An 18,314-nucleotide genomic window follows, 5' to 3' on the forward strand; every position below is an offset into this window, starting at 1 on the left:
GGACTCGATCCCAGGACGCTGGGATCAAGTCCCACATCGGGCTCCTTGCTCCACGGGGAGCCTGCTTCTCCCTCTGACTCTGCCTTCCACTCTGTCTGCCTGTGCTCGCTTTCGCTCGCTCTCTCTCTGACAAATAAATAAATAAAATCTTTAAAAAAAAAAAAAAAAGATCCTACCTTCTTAAGCAGCATGTTTTAGAACATAGCTCCATGAACCAAGGATAAAGAAACCTTAATATTTTTGTTTGATCACTGATAACATTAACTTGAAGTCTTCTAATTTTGTGTATTACTCATTTTTCTATCCTATAAAAAGGAAATGTAAATAGCTTTTCCTTACCTGTATCCTTGAAATGATAAAACGTTGAATGTTGTGCCTTAAAAGTTTTAGGATCCTAACAGAAAAGTAATATATAAATGCTAATAACTTAGTATTGTTTTCTGTCACTTAAAATTAATGATATCATCCTGTCTTCTCCCTGATCTTTATCAAGAGAAGTACGGGTGGACCATAACTAAATGGGTCTATTGGATACTTACACCACTGAGAATTTACTAGTAAACAGAATGATTTATATCTACAGTAGAATATCTGTATTATTTAACAATCACAAAAGTAATTGGAGAACTTCAAATATTTGTGTCTTATTTTCTTTACTGTAAATTTTTCCTATTTCTGTGTTGTGAATCTGTTATGTTAGCTTGAAACCCTTGAGTGAACTTTTAAAATGACATTTTGTGATGATTGCTGTATGATTTCCATTTGTTTTTGATCCTGAGATGATAGTGGATCATTGATAGTGATTATGATGATAGGAACAAAAATAATTTCTTACTGACAACAGATTCTTTGAATGCTCTTACACCTTTATCGTGGATCTTTGTGTTATTAGAATGGTCTTTCATTTCAGTTATGTTCTTACTGGCTTATAGACTATTAACCACTTTGAATGGACATTACAGTTGTCCAGATTTTCCTGATCATGTTTTCTTATGATGAAATAGTCACTTCATCATTTAGATCTATGTAGTCATTTAGATCCATGTAGAGAGCCCATCCAACATCATAACTGCTCTATAAGTTTAAGATCTTTCATCTCAACACCACTTTAGTAATTCATACACATGCCCCTAGGCACACCCAAGATTCTTTTATCACCATGAGCTGTTCTTTTTTTTTTTTTTAATTTTTTATTTTTTATAAACATATATTTTTATCCCCAGGGGTACAGGTCTGTGAATCACCAGGTTTACACACTTCACAGCACTCACCAAATCACATACCCTCCCCAATGTCCATAATCCCACCCCCTTCTCCCAAACCCCCTCCCCCCAGCAATCCTCAGTTTGTTTTGTGAGATTAAGAGTCACTTATGGTTTGTCTCCCTCCCAATTCCATCTTGTTTCATTGATTCTTCTTCTACCCACTTAAGCCCCCATGTTGCATCACCACTTCCTCATATCAGGGAGATCATATGATAGTTGTCTTTCTCTGCTTGACTTATTTCGCTAAGCATGATACGCTCTAGTTCCATCCCCATGAGCTGTTCTACCTCTGAACTTCTCAACTTCAATCTTATTGCTTATTTAGTCGCTTTAATCACCCTTAGTTTCTTCCTTTGCTATGAACTAGTAATGTTGCAGTCCTATAGATCCTATTAACAGTTCCTCATTCTCTCAGTACTGTGTTCTGCCTCTGTTCTTTTGGACCCTTTCCCCTATGCATCCATTCCCCTTGTTTTCCTAGAAAACTGTTTTTATTTTTCTTTTCAAACATGTTTTAAGATGCATAAGCAAATCCTGTAGAAGAGCCAAATAATACAGAAATATAGAGACTAAATATAAATTTGGTCTTTGTTGCCACAGACCTTTTGTTCTATGCATCTCTATTTTATACACGTATATATACATATACTGTCTTTATTTGTCTGTATATTTGTTTCAAGTTCTTATTTAAATTCTAGTTAAACATATTGGTTTCAGGAAAGAATTTAGTGCTTCATCACTTATGTATAACACCCAGTTCTCATCACAACAAGTGCCCTCCTTAATACCCATCACACATTTAAGCTGTACCCCCACCAAACTGCTCTCCATCAACCCTCAGTTTGCTTTCTCTACTTAGGAGTTTCTTATAGTTTGTCTCCCTCCTTCCTCTATGATCATCTGTGTAAGATCATATGATAATTGTCTTTCTCCAACTGACTTGTTTCACTTAGCATAATATACTCTAGCTACATCCATATCATTGCAAAGGCAAGATTTCATTCTTTTTGATGGCTGAATAATATTCCTCTGTGTGTGGGTGGGTGGGTGGGTGGATGTATGCACACACATGTGCATGTGTGTTCACCACATCTTCTTTATCCGTTCATTAGTCAATGGATATTTGGGTTCTTTCCATAATTTGGCTATTATAGATAATGTTGCTATAAACATCGGGAAGCATGTGTCCCTTTGAATTAGTATTTTTGTATCTTTTGATTAAATACCTAGTAAGGTAATTGCTGGATCATAAGGTGGTTCTATTTTTTTTATTTATTTATTTGAGAAAGAGAGACAGTGAGAGAGAGCATGAGTGAGGAGAAGGTCAAAGGGAGAAGCAGACTCCCCATGCAGCTGGGAGCCCGATGCGGGACTCGATCCCAGGACTCCGGGATCATGACCTGAGCCTAAGGCAGTCGTCCAACCAACCGAGCCACCCAGGCGTCCCAAGGTGGTTTTATTTTTAACTTTTTGAGGAAACTCCATGCTCTTTTCTGGAGTGGCTGCACCAGTTTGTACTCCCACCAACAGTTGAAGAGGGTTCCCCTTTCTCCGTATCCTCCCTGTTGTTTCTTTTGTTGGTCATTTTAGCCATTCCAACAGGTGTGAAGTGATATCTCAATAGTAGTTTTGATTTGTATTTCCATCATGATGAGTGATGTTGAGCTAGAAAATTCTTAGTTATCCTTTAAGACTCAGTTCAAGTGTGAGCTTCTCTGTGACATGTTCTCTGAATTCCCTCTAGGCAAGGTAACTATAACTAATTCTTCTTGTATGCCTGTCCTGTCCCTTATACTTTAATCATTTTTTAGTTTATTTACTGAATGAAATAAACTATTTCATTTCTATTCTCAAGGAAAACATTTCCAACTTGTAGCCTAGGTAAAAAAAATTGTGCAAACATGCCTCAGAGATATTGTAGATGTGGTCCCAGACTACCACAATAAAGTTAATATTACAATAAAGAGAATCAAATGTATTTTTTGTTTCCCATTGCATACAAAAGTTATATTTATACTATACTGTAGTATAGTAAGTACTTTATTGCTAAATTGCTAACCATCCTCTGAGCTTTCAGCAAGTTGTAATCACTGATCACAGGTTGCCATAACAAATGAAATAATGATGAAAAAGTTTGAAATAATTACCAAAATATAACACAGAGACATGAATTGAGCAAATGCTGTTGGAAAAAGTGGAGCCAATAGACTCACTTGAGGCAGAGGTGCTATATACTTTTAATTTGTTAAAAAGAAAAAATATATATCTGCAAAGCTTTATAAAGTGAAATGCAATAATACAAGGTATACCTGTAATCAACTTCTTTTTTAGCATATATAGAAATCTGTCAAAACAAAACATCAGTAGATCCTAGAGAAAGGAAAAGAAGGGGGTGGAAGGGATGGGGTGGCTGGGTGATGGACACTGGGGAGAGTGTGTGCTATGGTGAGGGCTGTGAATTGTGTAAGACTGATGAATAATAGACCTGTGCCCCTGAAACGAATAATACATTATATGTTAATAAAAAAAGAAAAGAATACACTTAACTTCTAAAATTCAGAACTTGGAATTCATCTAGAATTGTCCAAGGAGGAGTTAAGTAAGAGGTAACTTTCTTTTTGCTCCTCCAAAAATTATCAAAACTGTTGATACCTGTTGATATCAATACCTATTGATAATAAACCTGAGTTTATTCTTTCTGTGATTTTTTAGGGTTCCCAGTCCAATTCAAACTTAATGGGGGTGTCCCGCCACACACAACACCCAAGTAATTCTCAGACACCAACAGAATATCCAAGAAGTCAACTCAATTCTGATACTATATACTCAGAAATAGCAGCAGAGTCAACAGGTTAAGGATTCAGTCCTACAAAACTGCCTTCCATAGTCCACTTCAGATGCCAGTCACAAGCCCCAGGCTGTTACTTATGCCTCTGACCAACCAGCTACTGGTTAGAAGTTCCAGTAACCTCCTCCTTAGGTTCTATTAATCTTCTAGGGTGGCTTACAGAACTCAGGGAACACTTTCATTTGCCAGTTTATTAAAAGTTGTGATAAAGGATACAAATCAATAGCCAGATGAAGAGAAACCATAGGGCAGGTCCTGGAACAAAGGAGCTTCTGCCCTTCTGGAGCTTGAGCCTGGCTCAGCAGCATGTGGAAGCATCCTGATTCTCCAAGCGTGGAAGCTCTCCTTAAAAGAAGGGCCAAAAAGTTCTTCTTGGGTTTTTAGTAGAGACTTTGTTACATTGTCATGACTGACTAAGTCATTGGCAACTGGCTAATTCAACCTGCAATCCCTCTCCCTCCCCAGAGGTTGGGGAGTGGGTCTGAAAGTTCCAACCCTCTAATCACATGGTTGATCCTCTTGGAAATCAGTCCCCTGCCCTTGGGTGGGGTCCAAAAGTCACCAATCATTAATAATAAGAAATAATAAGATACTCTTTTCATCTTAAGGCTCTGAGATACATTTAGGAACTGAGGATGAAGACCAAATATATCTCAGAAATATATTTTATCTGAATGACCAAATATATATTTCTTATAAATTTTTATATCACATATGGTATGAGAAAATAGCACTATGATAAAGTTAATAGTCTCAACTAAAACTTCCTCAGAAAAGGAAAGGCAAACTCAGGATATTTATGAGATTTTGAAATTTACTTCCTTGAGATAAAACATATTTTTAGTAATGAACTTCTATACAAAAGTGTAACTTAAGAAACTTTATTCTCTTTATGAGTTAAAACAGTTTAAGTAGACAAACGGAATCAGGCTTAGAGCTCACTCCGTCTTTAGAACATAAAAAGTTACCCACATATTGAATAAGAGTAGAATCCTGGGGAAATATAGTCCTTTAGGTCCTAATTGAGGACTTGTGAACAGTAGGAGAGTGTTTCAGGAAACCCCTGGAACTTAACAGTCCAGGTATATTGTTGGCTTTCTTAGGAGAAGGCATATACTGACTATTTTCACCTAAAGGGTCATTAAAGAAAATACAGCATAAATCCACACCACCAAATATGCAGCCTCAAGAGGCAGTGAAGGTAAAAGAAGTTTGGGGATTAGTACTATATGAAAGTGGGATATGATTGTTCTATTATAGGCCTGATGTACTGAACAAATCTATATCTCTACCCACTGGGCTTTTTGATTGGGAGGATAGAAGTGTTACAAGAATAAGTACAACGTGGAGTGGTTGGGTTGCCCAGTTTTCTGGGCATTCAACTCTTGATTTCAGCTCAGTTCCTGATCTCAGCATCGTGGGATCTTGCCCCGCATTGGGCTCTGCACTCAGTGCAGAATCTGCTTGGGGTTCTCTCTCCCTCTCCCTCTGCCCCTCCTGTTCATACTCTCTTTCTTGCATGTGTGCTCTCTCTCTCTCTTTCAAATCTAAAAAAGAAAAAACAAGTACATTTCACCTAATAGTTTTAGTGTTTCTTTAGCTTCTGGTTTAAGAGAGTATTTTTTATCCTAGGTGAAATTAAGTATAACTGCACAAATTTGGGTTATAGCATAAATACATGGAAGAAGTAGGAACATGGTCTGGGAGGGACACATTTAGATTTAGACAAGACAAACTTGAGAACCTGTGAATAGACCAGCCAAGAGTGTTGCTTGGGCACCTCATGCATCAGGCTCCCCAACCTAAGGGCTGGGTTATCACACTACAGACTAACATATTTATAGTTCCAGAACATGGAAAGGCTTGAAAGAGAGCTTTCTCCAATAGCCAGACTGTCACTAACAAAACAAGAAGAAGGAAAATTCTCAGATGTGGACCCAGGGCAAAGTTTATCAGAAAGACACCACTTTAAGACGAAAGCTGACCCTCTCAATTCCTGAGGCCAGTTTGCAAAATAGATTCATTGGGGTCTATGTCCATCTTTTCCACATGAATTGTCCCTTTACAGAGGTTTAACAAAAACAAACAAACAAAATAACAAGTATAGACAAGACAGATAGTAGTGTTGTTGGGAATAAGACATTTCCCAAGGATAAAAGCTTTTTCATGTCTGATCCAATTATCAAAGAGGTCCTTAAAAAAAAAAAAAAAAAGAGTTCAAGCTAATATGAGACTTTCTTACTTCATTGTAGTAATTAGGGTCACTCCCATTCCCCAAAGTAGGAGGCTCAAGGAGCCTCAGAGAAACTTCCTGTTATCAAATCAAGGGTCGGGCTTTGTTGAGGTTAGTTTTGACTGGGTCTCCCTATGGCCTCTATGATTGTTGAATGCTGACTCTCCACAAATAAGTTTTCATAGTAAGGGAGAGTTCTGCCTTAACAGAATCTTGGTAGCATTTCAGTGTGCGTTTAACATTGAGGTGTTTATGATATTTGGAAGCTAGGTTTAAGTTGAGTTTTTCACCATGGCAGTTTGATTAGAATTGGGTAAAATCATGAATAAATAGTTTAGGATTGGTGCACGTAGCCAGGCAAGGTGTGTGTGTGTGTGTGTGTGTGTGTGTGTGTGTGTGTGTGTGTGTTTTATTTTGGCCTTATTTTACAGAATAACATTTGCATATATGCAAAATCAATTAAAACCCAAGCAGAGCTCAAGTTGAACAAAGGGCCAGCGCTATCCTGCAGGGATCCCCAGAAATAAAGATTGTTATTTGAACATATTCAATTCAAATTGTTATTTGAACACATTGATTTTTGGTAGCTCATTTAGCTGCAGTCTTCAGGCATCAGCATGCATGCCCAGAAAGTATAAAAAGATTGTGTTAACACCAACGTAAACAACGAGGCAGAGATAAGGAGCTATATTTTTCAAAGAAACAAGTCATTCCAAATCTAAAATGACTAAAGCAATACATTTCACTTCATTCTTACTCAAATTCCACTGGAGTCAGATATAATGTATCATCTTCTATTCTAAGAATGAAGTCTTCAGGTAATGTTTTAGATGCTATCTAAACTAACTGTCCTTAGGAATACAGGGTATATAATTTCTCTAATTAATAGGTTTCTCTGGTTTCTGAAACATAAAAGAATTACTGTGGCTGTCAGAGTCACAATAATTCAGTAAACACAAAGCCAGACATCAGTGTCCTTTCTTTCAATCTTTTTTAACTGAGGTGAAGTTCACACAAAATAAAGCAGTTTTAAAGTAAATAATTCAGTGATATTTAGTACATTTACATTGTTGTGCAACCACCACCTCTGTTGAGTTCCAAAACATTTTCATCACCCGAAAAGGAAATCCCATACCCATTAAGTACTTACTCTCCACTCTCCACTACCACCAGCTTCCAGCAACTACCAGTCTGTTTTCTTTCTCTAAAGATTTGGGATTTTTTAAATAAATGGAATCACACAATTCTATATAAATATAATACGTGGTGACTTTATCTTGCTGCTTTTGTTTAGCTCCATGTTGTAACATGTATCAGTACTTAATTTCTTCTTGTGGCTGCATAATATTCTATTATGTATTTATACCACATTTTATTCATGCATTGGTCAGTTGATGGACATTTGGATGTTTTACCTTTTGGCTATTGTGAATAGTGCTGCTTTGAACATGCCTCTACATGTATTTGTTTGAGTACCTGTTTTCAGTTCTGTTGGGTATTTACCTAGAAGATAGAATTGCTGGTCATGTGGTAATTCTATGTTCAGCTTTCTAAAGAACTGCCAAACTATTTTCCACAGTGGCTAAACCATTCTACATTCTCAACAGCAGTATCCAAACATCCTTTTTCCACATCTTTGCCCAAATGAGGACTTTCTTAAATTTTTCTTACAACCATTCAAGTAGAAGGGAAGTATTATCTCATTGTGGTTTTGATTTTCATTTCCCTAATGAGTAATGATGTGGAGCATCTTTTCATATGCTTTTTGGCCGTTTGTATATCTTTGCCCAATTTCTAATTGGTTGGTTTGTCTTTTGCTATTGATTGTAGAAGTTCTTCATATATTCTGGGTACTAGACCCTCATCAGATATATTATTTGCAAATATTTTCTTCCATTGTCTAGGTCGTCTTTTCACTTTCTTGATAATGTCCTTTGTACAAAAGTTTTTAATTTTAATTAAGTTCCGTTTATCTAAGTTTTCTTTTGTTGCTTATGCTTTTTGTATCCTATCTGAGAAATCATTGCCAAATCCAAGGTCATGATGCTTTACTACTATGTTTTCTTTTAAGAGTTATATGGTTTTAACCATCCTATTTAGGTTATTGAATCATTTTGAGTTAATTTTTTGTATATAGTGTGAGGTCAAGATCCAGCTTCATTCTTTCACATGTAGTTATTCAGTTGTCCCAGGGCCATTTATTGAAATGACTATTCCTTCCCCGTTGATTGGTATTGGCACCCATGTCAAAAATAAATTTACCATGGCTATAATGATTCATTTCTGGACTCTCAATTCTATTCCATTTATCTGTATTTCTGTCCTCACACTAGTACTGTACTGTTTTAATTACTGTAGTTTTGTAGTAACTTTTGAAATTGGGAAGTGAGAGTCCTCCAACTTTGTACTTTTTCAATATTATTTTAACTCTTAGAGGCCATTCCATATGAATTTGAGAATAGGCTTTAACATTTCTGGAGGGAAAAAAAGAAAAGAAAAAAGCCATCAGGATTTTGATAGGTATAATCATGAATCTACAGATTGCTTTGAGTAGTAGTGCCATCTTAACAATATTAAGTCTTCCAGTCTGTCTTCCTTTAGATGTTAATATGAGCTCACATTTATATTTTGGGTATTTGTACATTTTCACAATGAAGTAGGCTATGCCATGTATCTGGTAGCGATTCCAGATATTTACAAAGTAACTAATCACACAGTATCTGTATATTTCATCTCTGAAGGAATTTTTATTACACAGATGTCTTTTGCATTTTCTTCCTTCAGAAGTGAAACGAGCATATTAGTGTCAAACTTGAAACTACTCTGATTTGCTGTGCCAGACACCAGGTACCCCCCACCTCACAGCTGCCCTTCCTCCCACTTCTCTAGCCAGGCCCCACGGCCAGGCAGTCCAGGCCACTTGCCAGCCTGGCAGTAGGCCACAGTGAGAAGTGTGGATACCAGGCCCTGTGCCCACAACATGCCTCACTCCCTGAGAAAGACCTCTGTACCACACAGCATTCAAGCCACCTCTAATGCAAGGATTTGAGGGTGAGGGTTTAAAAATAACATCTTTGATGTTATTTAAGAGTTAATGGGTCTTTCAGGAAGTTCCTAGAATTAATAATAAAAGTTTTTGCAAATTTTATCTTCCCAGGCAATACTTTTCTGAATTAATAAAGTCGTGTTGATAAAGACATAGAACAGTAAAGTCATTTCAGTGTAATAGCCAACAGTAGTTATCTAGGCAGAAATATTCCTGGAATGCAAAATAATTTGCACCCTAACTTGGTGCCTAAAAGAAGGCATCCTTCTTCATTTAAGTATGCATAAAATTGTTTGCCGATTTCTGCAGATTCTTATTTGAACAAATTATATAGTAAGTAAAATAGAGGTTTCAGGTTTGGTGTTATATAAAAACAGAATTGACTTTCTCCTTTGAATGAATTAAGAGATTTTACTACTTTAGCAGCAAGAAACTAGAATAATGATTCAGCTGAGACACTATTCAAGTAAGAGATTTCCCATGGCTGGATTTCAAAACTGACTCAGCATTGCTTTCCTTTCCAAACCACTCTTTTTCCAGATTGTTTTGCCAGTTCTCAAAGCATAGCACATTTATTCTAGGTCTCTAATGAACTTTTAATTTTAAAATAATTTTATCTTAAGGACATGTTTACTTGAAAACATTACTATTTTATTGGGGACACTCATTATGTAATAGAACAGGGTTCAGTGGGATGTAGATGAAATAAATATTCATTAAAATTCTTATCAGAACTGTTTTTTTTTTAAAGATTCTATTTATTTACTCATGAGAGGCAAAGGGAGAAGCAAGCTCCCCACTGATCAAGAAGCCAGATGTAGGACTTGATCCCAGGACCTTGGGATCATGACCTGAGCTGAAGATAGATGTTTAACTGACTGAGCCACCTAGACACCCACCAGAACTGTTAAGTGAAAAATTTTAGGTATTTAGTTTACCTGTAGCTCTTAACTTTCTATAAGACTTTGCTTTTCCTACTTTTTGTGTAAAAGTTTGCTAGTCTTATACTAATCAACTGAACTTAATGATTTTTATGATTCTCTCTCTTCCTAAAGTAAACAAACAAGTAAACAAATCCAATACAAATATTTGGGACATATTAAGGAAAATTAATAATTTTAAGGACATTAAGGAAATATAAACAGAAGAAGCAGTTAAGAAAAAAGCTTCCTGTCACCTTCCAAATCTGAGCAAAGTGTCCCTCTTATGTTTTCCTCTAGTATTCTGTAGTTCTCTCACTCTAATGCTAGCTTATTTATTTTCTGCCTTCTCCACTTAATTCCCTCCACTCCACCCTAAGCTCTCTGCAGTAACTCATCTGTCTTATCCACTCATACTTTTCTAAGGCTCTCTCAATAAATGGGATGAATGGGTGAGTGAGTAAATAAGTCAAAGGAAAACCTTGGGCAGGCAGAGCAAGGAAGTGACAACAGAACATCCAGAGTAAGAAAAGGGAATGGGAGCAGAGAAGGAAAACAATGAACAGTAGCAAAACATTAATCTTTTTGTTACCAATACTATTTTTTCTTAACTACTCTTCCTGTTTAAATTATTTCATGTTTCATTCTGGCCCTTATAATTCCTTCATTCATTTTTACTACTGTCACCAGATTCAAAACATTTTGCCTAAAGTATTATCATAATTTCTGGTTCTAGTCTTATGCTTTTCAATTTATCCTAGATAGATAAGTCTTCTAGTTAAATTTCTAGCACCAAAAACTTGAAGTTTGGGGGGTGCCTGGGTGGTTCAGTCAGTTGAGTGACCAGTTCTGGATTTGGCTCAGGGTTGTGGGATCGAGCCCCACCTCAGGCTCTGTGCTGGCTATGGAGTCTGCTTGAGATTTTCTCTCTTCCTCTCCTTCTGCCCCTCACTCCCCACCAAAAAAATGAATTTTTTTTCCTTTATAAGAAGAAATTTTAAAGAGAATTGTGAAGTAGTCCTTGAAGTATGTTAATTTCTTATAATCCTTATTTTTAGGAAATTTTTCCTAATTCTCTCCGGCTGTGACCTAATCCCTTACCCTCTTTTTTGGCACTTAATGGATCAGACAACAACTGCTTATCATCACTTACTCAATTTTTCTTTACATAACTAAAGATAATTAGCAATTCACTTCCATAAATATTTATTGAGGTACTATTTATAAGGACTGTACTTCTGAATTTTCTTATCTAATCTCCTAAATAAATCAGATTTTTTCATATATCTTCTTGTAGTTTATTTACCAAGTTCTCAAACATTTTTCTTTGTTTACGAAACCTAGCAATTTCATAAGCAATATTTACTTTCAATTTAAATTTGATCTTGCTTTTTTATTTTATATGAAAAAGTATGACTCATTTATTACTTTTAGTCAATCTTTTTAGGCTCTTAATTGTCAATATTTTTATCTGGTATAGCTAAAAATATTAAGTTAATAAATCATGGAATAGGAAGTCCCACCCCTCTTTTCTCCACAGAGACACCAATTTAACAGCAGTATATGGAGTAAAATATTTGTGAGAACTCCACAAACCAGTTAATAAATTGCAAACCACAGGCAAATATAAAGCCAAGAACAAGCCAAGCAAACGTGAATTAAAATGGGAAGGAAATATTTTTACTTTACCTATGATCTCTGCACCTTCTTAGTCAGCATAGCTCACTATGATCATCAGAGTAGAATAAGCATCCAATGTTTTAGTTGTTTGAAAGCTGCCCAAGGAACTGATTTGTTTCATCTGACTTGGAGTGCTGATGAAACCAGCATAGTTTGCATGCCTAGGGGCCACTGAAAGCAAGTGAGAGGAGTGGCAGCTTGCAGTGACACTGGAGAGTCTGAAATAGTGCAGAAGCTGACATGGCTCACTGTTATGGGAAGAAGGCAACCAATTCCAACTTATTCCTTAGGTAGAAGAGAAAAGAACACAGCAAGTATATGCAGCAGTTCAGTTTAGGGATTGGGGAAAGCCTATCCAAAGGATCGGTTTCTGTCTCTCTTGACTTGGGGTGCTTGAATTGGCATACTTTGGATACCAAGAGGCCATTGATATTAAAGGAGAGTAGGTGGCTTGCTGCTGCAACACCAGAAAGATTGCAGTGCTACAGGAAGATAGAAGAGGAAACAAGAGACTGTGGACTCCTGAAAAAGAACCCAACAAACTCTAATTAGAAAATTACATACACAGCCAAGAGAAGTTATAAAACCCTCAGAATCTCTAGCTGGGCTGTTTGGTGAAAATCTTCCTCTGTACAAAGTCAGTAAATAAAGACTGGGAGATGTGGCTGTTTTCCCAAATGCATAAAACTCAGAAGGAAAAAAAAAATTACAACGTACAAGAAGAAACAAAGAAATATGGCTCAATCAAATGAACAAAATAGGAGTACCTCGGTGGCTCAGCTGGTTAAGTGTCTGACTATGGCTCAGGTCATGATCCCAGGGTCCTGCGATCCAGCCCTGTGTCAGGCTGTCCATTCAGTGGGAAGTCTGCTTCTCCCTCTCCATCTCCTTCTGCCCCTTCCCCTGCTTGTTCTCTCTCTGTCTCTCTCTCTCTCTTTCTCAAATAAACAAAATATTTTTTTTTAAATGAACAAAATAAATCTCTAGAAACCAACCCTGAAGAAACAGAAATCTATGAATTTCCTAACAAAGAATTCAAAGTAATTTTCTTGAAGCTAAAGGATCTATAGGAGAATACAGATAGATAGCTAGGCAAAAGCAGGAGAACAATTCATGAACAAAATGAGATATTAACAAAGACACAGAAACTATTAAAAAAGAACCAAGCAGAAATTATGGAACTGGAGAATAACTGAATTGAAAAATTCACTAGAAGCATTCAATAGCAGACTTAATTAAGCAGAAGAAAGAACTTGAAGAAAGATCATTTGAAATTATCAAGTCAGAGGAGCAAAGTGAAAAAAATGAAGACAAGTGAAGAGAGCTTAAGGAATTTATAGGACAGCATTAAGCAAATTAATATATGCACCCTGAGAGTTCCAGAGGAGAAGAGAGAAAGGGAGAACTTATTTAAAGAGATAGTGGCTGGAAACTACCCAAATCTAAGGAAATAAATGGACATCAAAATTCAGGAAGCTTAAAATATTCCAAATAGGATGAATCCAAAAAGTCCTACACCAAAACACATGACAAACTGTCAAAAGTCAAAGATAATCTCTTGAAAGCAGCAAGAGCAACTTATGTTTAAAGAAGCTTTCATCACATTATCAGTGGCTTTCTTAGTAGAAACCTTATGGACCAGAAGGAAGTAGGATGATAATTCAAAGTCCTGGAAGAAAAAGATAGTCAACCAAGAATACTATTTCTAGCAAAACTGTCCTTCAGAAATGAAAGAGATATAAGGACTTTCACAGATAAGCAAAAGCTGAAGAGTTTATCACCACTAGACCTACCTTACACGAAATGCTAAAGTTATTCCTGCAAATTGAAACAAAAGGACATCATGGGGCACCAGGGAGGTTCAGTGGGTTAAAGCCTCTGCCTTCAGCTCAGGTCATGGTCTCAGGGTCCTGGGATGGGGGCCTGCATCAGGCTCTCTGCTCAGTAGGAAGCCCGCTTCCTCCTCTCTTTCTGCCTGCCTCTCTGCCTATTTGTGATCCCTGTCTGTCAAATAAATAAAATCTTAAAAAAAAAAAAAAGGACATCAGACAGCATCACAAATGTATATTAAAATATAAAACTCGGTTTTTAAAATATAAAAACTCAGTACCACCGAGGTACTCCTCTATTTTCCCAATGAGCCTGGGTGGCTCATTGGGTTAAGCCTCTGCCTTCAGCTCGGGTCATGGTCTCAAGGTCCTGGGATCGAGCCCCACGTTGGGCTTCCTGCTCAGGGGGGAGCCTGCTTCCTCCTCTCTCTCTTTCTCTGCCTGCCTCTCTGCCCACTTGTGATTTCTCTCTGTCAAATAAATAAAAATAAAATCTTTAAAAAATAAATTAATAAAATAAAATATAAAACTCACCAACAAAGGTAAATATATAGATAAATACAGAATTCTACAATATTGTAATAGTGGCATGTAAAGCACTTTTAATTTTAGTATAGAATTTAAAAGATACAATCATAAAAAATAACTTTAAGACTATGTTATTAATGTATACATGGTATGTAAGGAGTGGTTTGTGACATCAGTTAATATAAAGTGGGAGTGGAAAAATGTAAAAGACCAGGGTTTTGTATATGATTGAAGTTCTTACAAGCATGAAATAGATTGTTGTAACTATAAGATGTTTAAGTTCCAAGGAAACCACACACACACACGCGTGTGCGCGCTTGCAAAATATCTACAGAATATACAAGGAAAGAGATGAGAAAGAAATCAAAGGTTAATACCAAAAACAAAATCAATGAAACACAAAGAAAAGCATCAAGAGTAGAAAAGAGGTCCAAAATAAGTATAAGACAAACAGAAAATAATTTTTCAGATGGTAATAGTATGTCCATTCCTATCAGCACTAACTTCAAATGAAATGGGTAAAATTTCCCCATCAAAAGACGTAAGAGTGGCTAGCTGAATGGATTTTTTAAAAATCGATGCATCTATAAGAGATTCAGCTTAGATAAAAAGACACACATAGGCTCAAAGTGTAAGGATGGAAAACATTATTCCATGTAAATGGTAACCAAAGGAGAACAAGAGTGGCAATATGTATTTCAGACAATACAGACTTAAAGTTAAAAACAGCTGTTACAAGAAACAAAGAAGGGTGTTATATAATGATAAAAGAGTCAATTCCATAACAATGAAAGATACAAAAATTATAAATACATAAGCACGTAACATCAGAGTACCCAAAAATACAAAGCAAACGTGGACAGAATTGATGGAAGAAATAGATAGTAACACAATAATAGTGAATTCAATATACCACTTTTAATAACAGATAGAATAATCAAACAAAATCAGTAAGGAAACAGAGGACTTGAACAACATTATAAATATGATTGGACCTAACAGACATACACAGAACACTGCACCCACCAGCAGCAGAACACATATTCTGCTCCATACCTATTCACAGAACATTCTCCAAAATAGATCAAATGTTAGACCACACACACACAAAAAAGAGCCTTAACAAATTTAAGGAAGCTTGATCTACCAAGTATCTTTTCCAACAACAAGGCAATGAAACTAGAAATCAGTAACAATAGAAAAATTAGAAAAATCACAAATATGTGGAAATTACACACTCTTGACCAACCAGTGAGTCAAAAAAGAAATCACAAGGAAATTAGAAAATATCTTGACACTAATGAAAACCAAAACAAAACACTAAAACTTATGGAATGCAGCAAAAGCAATAATACAGGGAAGTTTTAACAGTAAATGGCTTACATTAAAAGAGAAGATCTGAAATCAACAATCTAACTGCACATTTTAAAGAACAATAGAAATAAAAGAACTAATCTTCAAGTTAGAAGAAGGAAGAAAATAATAAATATTAGAGCAGAAATAAATGAAATAGAGAATAGAAATACAATAGAAATCAACAAAACAAAGAGTTGTTATTTTTTTAATTAGATAATTTGACAAACCCTCAATTAGACTGAGAATAAAAGAGAAGACTTAATTACTAAAATAAGAAATGAAAAAAATACATTACAACTGATGCCACAAAAATAAGAAAAAGATTATGAGACTACTTTGAATAATTATATTCCAGCAAGTTGGAAAGCCTAGAAGAAATGGATAAACTTCTAGAAACATATATTCTACCAAGACTGAATCATACAGAAACAGAAAATCCAAAAAAACCTAACAACCAGAAGGAGATTGAATCAGTAACCAAAAGTTTTCCACCAAGAATCCCAGAACCAGATGACTTCACTGTAGAATTCTACCAAACAATTAAAGAAGAATTAAAGCCAGTTCTTCTCAGACTCTTCCCAATATTGAAGAAGAGGGAACACTTATTAACTCGTTTTCTGAGGCTATCTATCATTACCCTGAGCCAGACAATGATATTATGAGAAAACTACAGACCAGTATCTCTTATGAACGTAGATGCAAAAATCCTCAGCAAAAACTAGAAAATGAAATTCAGCAGCACATGAAAAAGATTATATACCATGAACAAGTGAGATTTATCCCTGGGATACAAGGGTGGGTGGTTCAACATACAAAAGTCAATAAACAGAATATACCACATTAACAAAACAAAAGAACAAAAACCACCTGATCATCTTAATAGATACAGAAAAAGTATTTGACAAAATTCAATGCCCTTTCCTGATAAAAACACTCACCAAACAGGAATAGAAGGGAGTTACCTCAACATAATAAAAGTTATATATAAAAAGGTAAACAGGTAAATTATATATAACAGTAGAAAACTGAAAGGTTTTCCTTTATTTGCAAACAAGGCAGGAATACCCACTTTCACCACTTCTATTCAATATGATACTGAAAGTTCCAGTCAGAGCTCTTAGGCAAGAAAAGCAAATAAAAGATATCTGAACTAGAAAGGAAGAAGTAAAATGATCTTTATTCACACATGACACAATCTTATATGTATAAAACCCTAAAGATTACACACATACACACACTGTCAGAATGAAATAATTCAACAAAGTTGCAGAATACAAACTCAATAATCCAAAATCAGTTGTGTTTCCAAATACTAACCATGAACAATCCAAAAGGAATTAAGAAAACAACCCCATTTCAATAGTATCAAAAAATAAAATACTCAGGGATAAATTAAACAAGGAGGTAAAAGACCTGTACACTGAAACTATAAAATATTGCTGAAAGAAATATCCTCTTGCTCATGAATTGGAAGACTTAATATTGTTAATATTCATATTACCTAAAGCAGTCTAAAGATTCAGTGCAATCACTATCAAAATCCCAATGACATTTTTTTCAGAAATAGAAAAACCATTTTAAAATTCAGTGTAAAAAAAAATCAAAGTACTTTAAATAGCTAAAATAATCTTGAGAAAAAACAAAGCTGCAGGCCTCTCATTTCCTGATTTCAAACATACTACAAAGATACATTAATCAAAACAATGTTGTTCTGGCATAAAAGCAAACATATAGACAAATGGAACAGAATAGAAAGCCCAGACATAAACTGCCACATATCTGGCACCAAGGCTGCCAAAACTACACAATATGGAAAGGATAGTCTATTCAACAAATGGTGTTGGGAAAACTGGATATCCAAATGCAAAAAAATTAAAGATGGGCCCTTAATCTTATACTATATACCAAAATTAACTCAAATGGATTAAAGACCTAAACATAAGACCCGAAGCTATAAAACTAGAAGAAAACATAAGGGGAACATAAAGGGAAAGCCTCATGACATTGGAATGGACAATGATATGACACAAAAACAGCAACTAAAACAAATATAGACAAGTGGGACTACATTAAATTTTAAAAATTCTGCATAGCAAAGTACACAATCAACAGAATGAAAAAGCAACCTATAGAATAGAACAAAGTATCTGCACACCATATATCAAATAATGAGTTAATCTCTGGGATATAGAAGGAATTCCTACAATTCAACAACAAAAAGCAATTAAAAAGTGGGCAAAAGGGCGCCTGGGTGGCTCAGTGGGTTGAGCCGCTGCCTTTGGCTCAGGTCATGATCTCAGGGTCCTGGGATCGAGTCCCGCATCGGGCTCTTTGCTCGGCAGGGAGCCTGCTTCTCTCTCTCTCTCTCTGCCTGCCTCTCTGTCTACTTGTGATTTCTTTCTGTCAAATAAGTAAATAAATAAAAATCTTTATTTTTTTTTAAGTGGGCGGGGCGCCTGGATGGCTCAGTGGGTTAAAGCCTCTGCCTTCTGCTCAGGTCATGATCTCAGGGTCCTGGGATTGAGTCCCGCATCAGGCTCTCTGCTCAGCAGGGAGCCTGCTTCCTCCTCTTTCTCTCTCTACCTGCCTCTCTGCCTACTTGTGATCTC

At 36.0% G+C, this 18,314-nt stretch overlaps 1 protein-coding gene and 1 long non-coding RNA gene across 19 annotated transcripts in view; one reads left to right on the forward strand and one right to left on the reverse strand.

Moving 5' to 3' along the window:
* Positions 1-18,314, forward strand: part of GPHN (gephyrin) — a 637,714-nt gene that overhangs the window by 503,990 nt on the left and 115,410 nt on the right. The window lies entirely within an intron of this gene.
* On the reverse strand, positions 4,312-12,187 carry LOC132000043 (uncharacterized). 2 transcript variants are annotated; one of them, XR_009399164.1, is made up of 3 exons: positions 12,002-12,187; positions 7,497-8,820; positions 4,312-4,458 (listed from the first exon to the last, which is right to left on the reverse strand). It is a non-coding gene; the product is annotated as an uncharacterized LOC132000043 (long non-coding RNA). The 2 variants fall into 2 exon arrangements; XR_009399163.1 differs by lacking the exon at positions 4,312-4,458 and having other exon boundaries at positions 7,019-8,820.

This window comes from Mustela nigripes, chromosome 13 (assembly GCF_022355385.1).
Source record: "Mustela nigripes isolate SB6536 chromosome 13, MUSNIG.SB6536, whole genome shotgun sequence".
NCBI classification, from domain to species: domain Eukaryota; kingdom Metazoa; phylum Chordata; class Mammalia; order Carnivora; family Mustelidae; genus Mustela; species Mustela nigripes.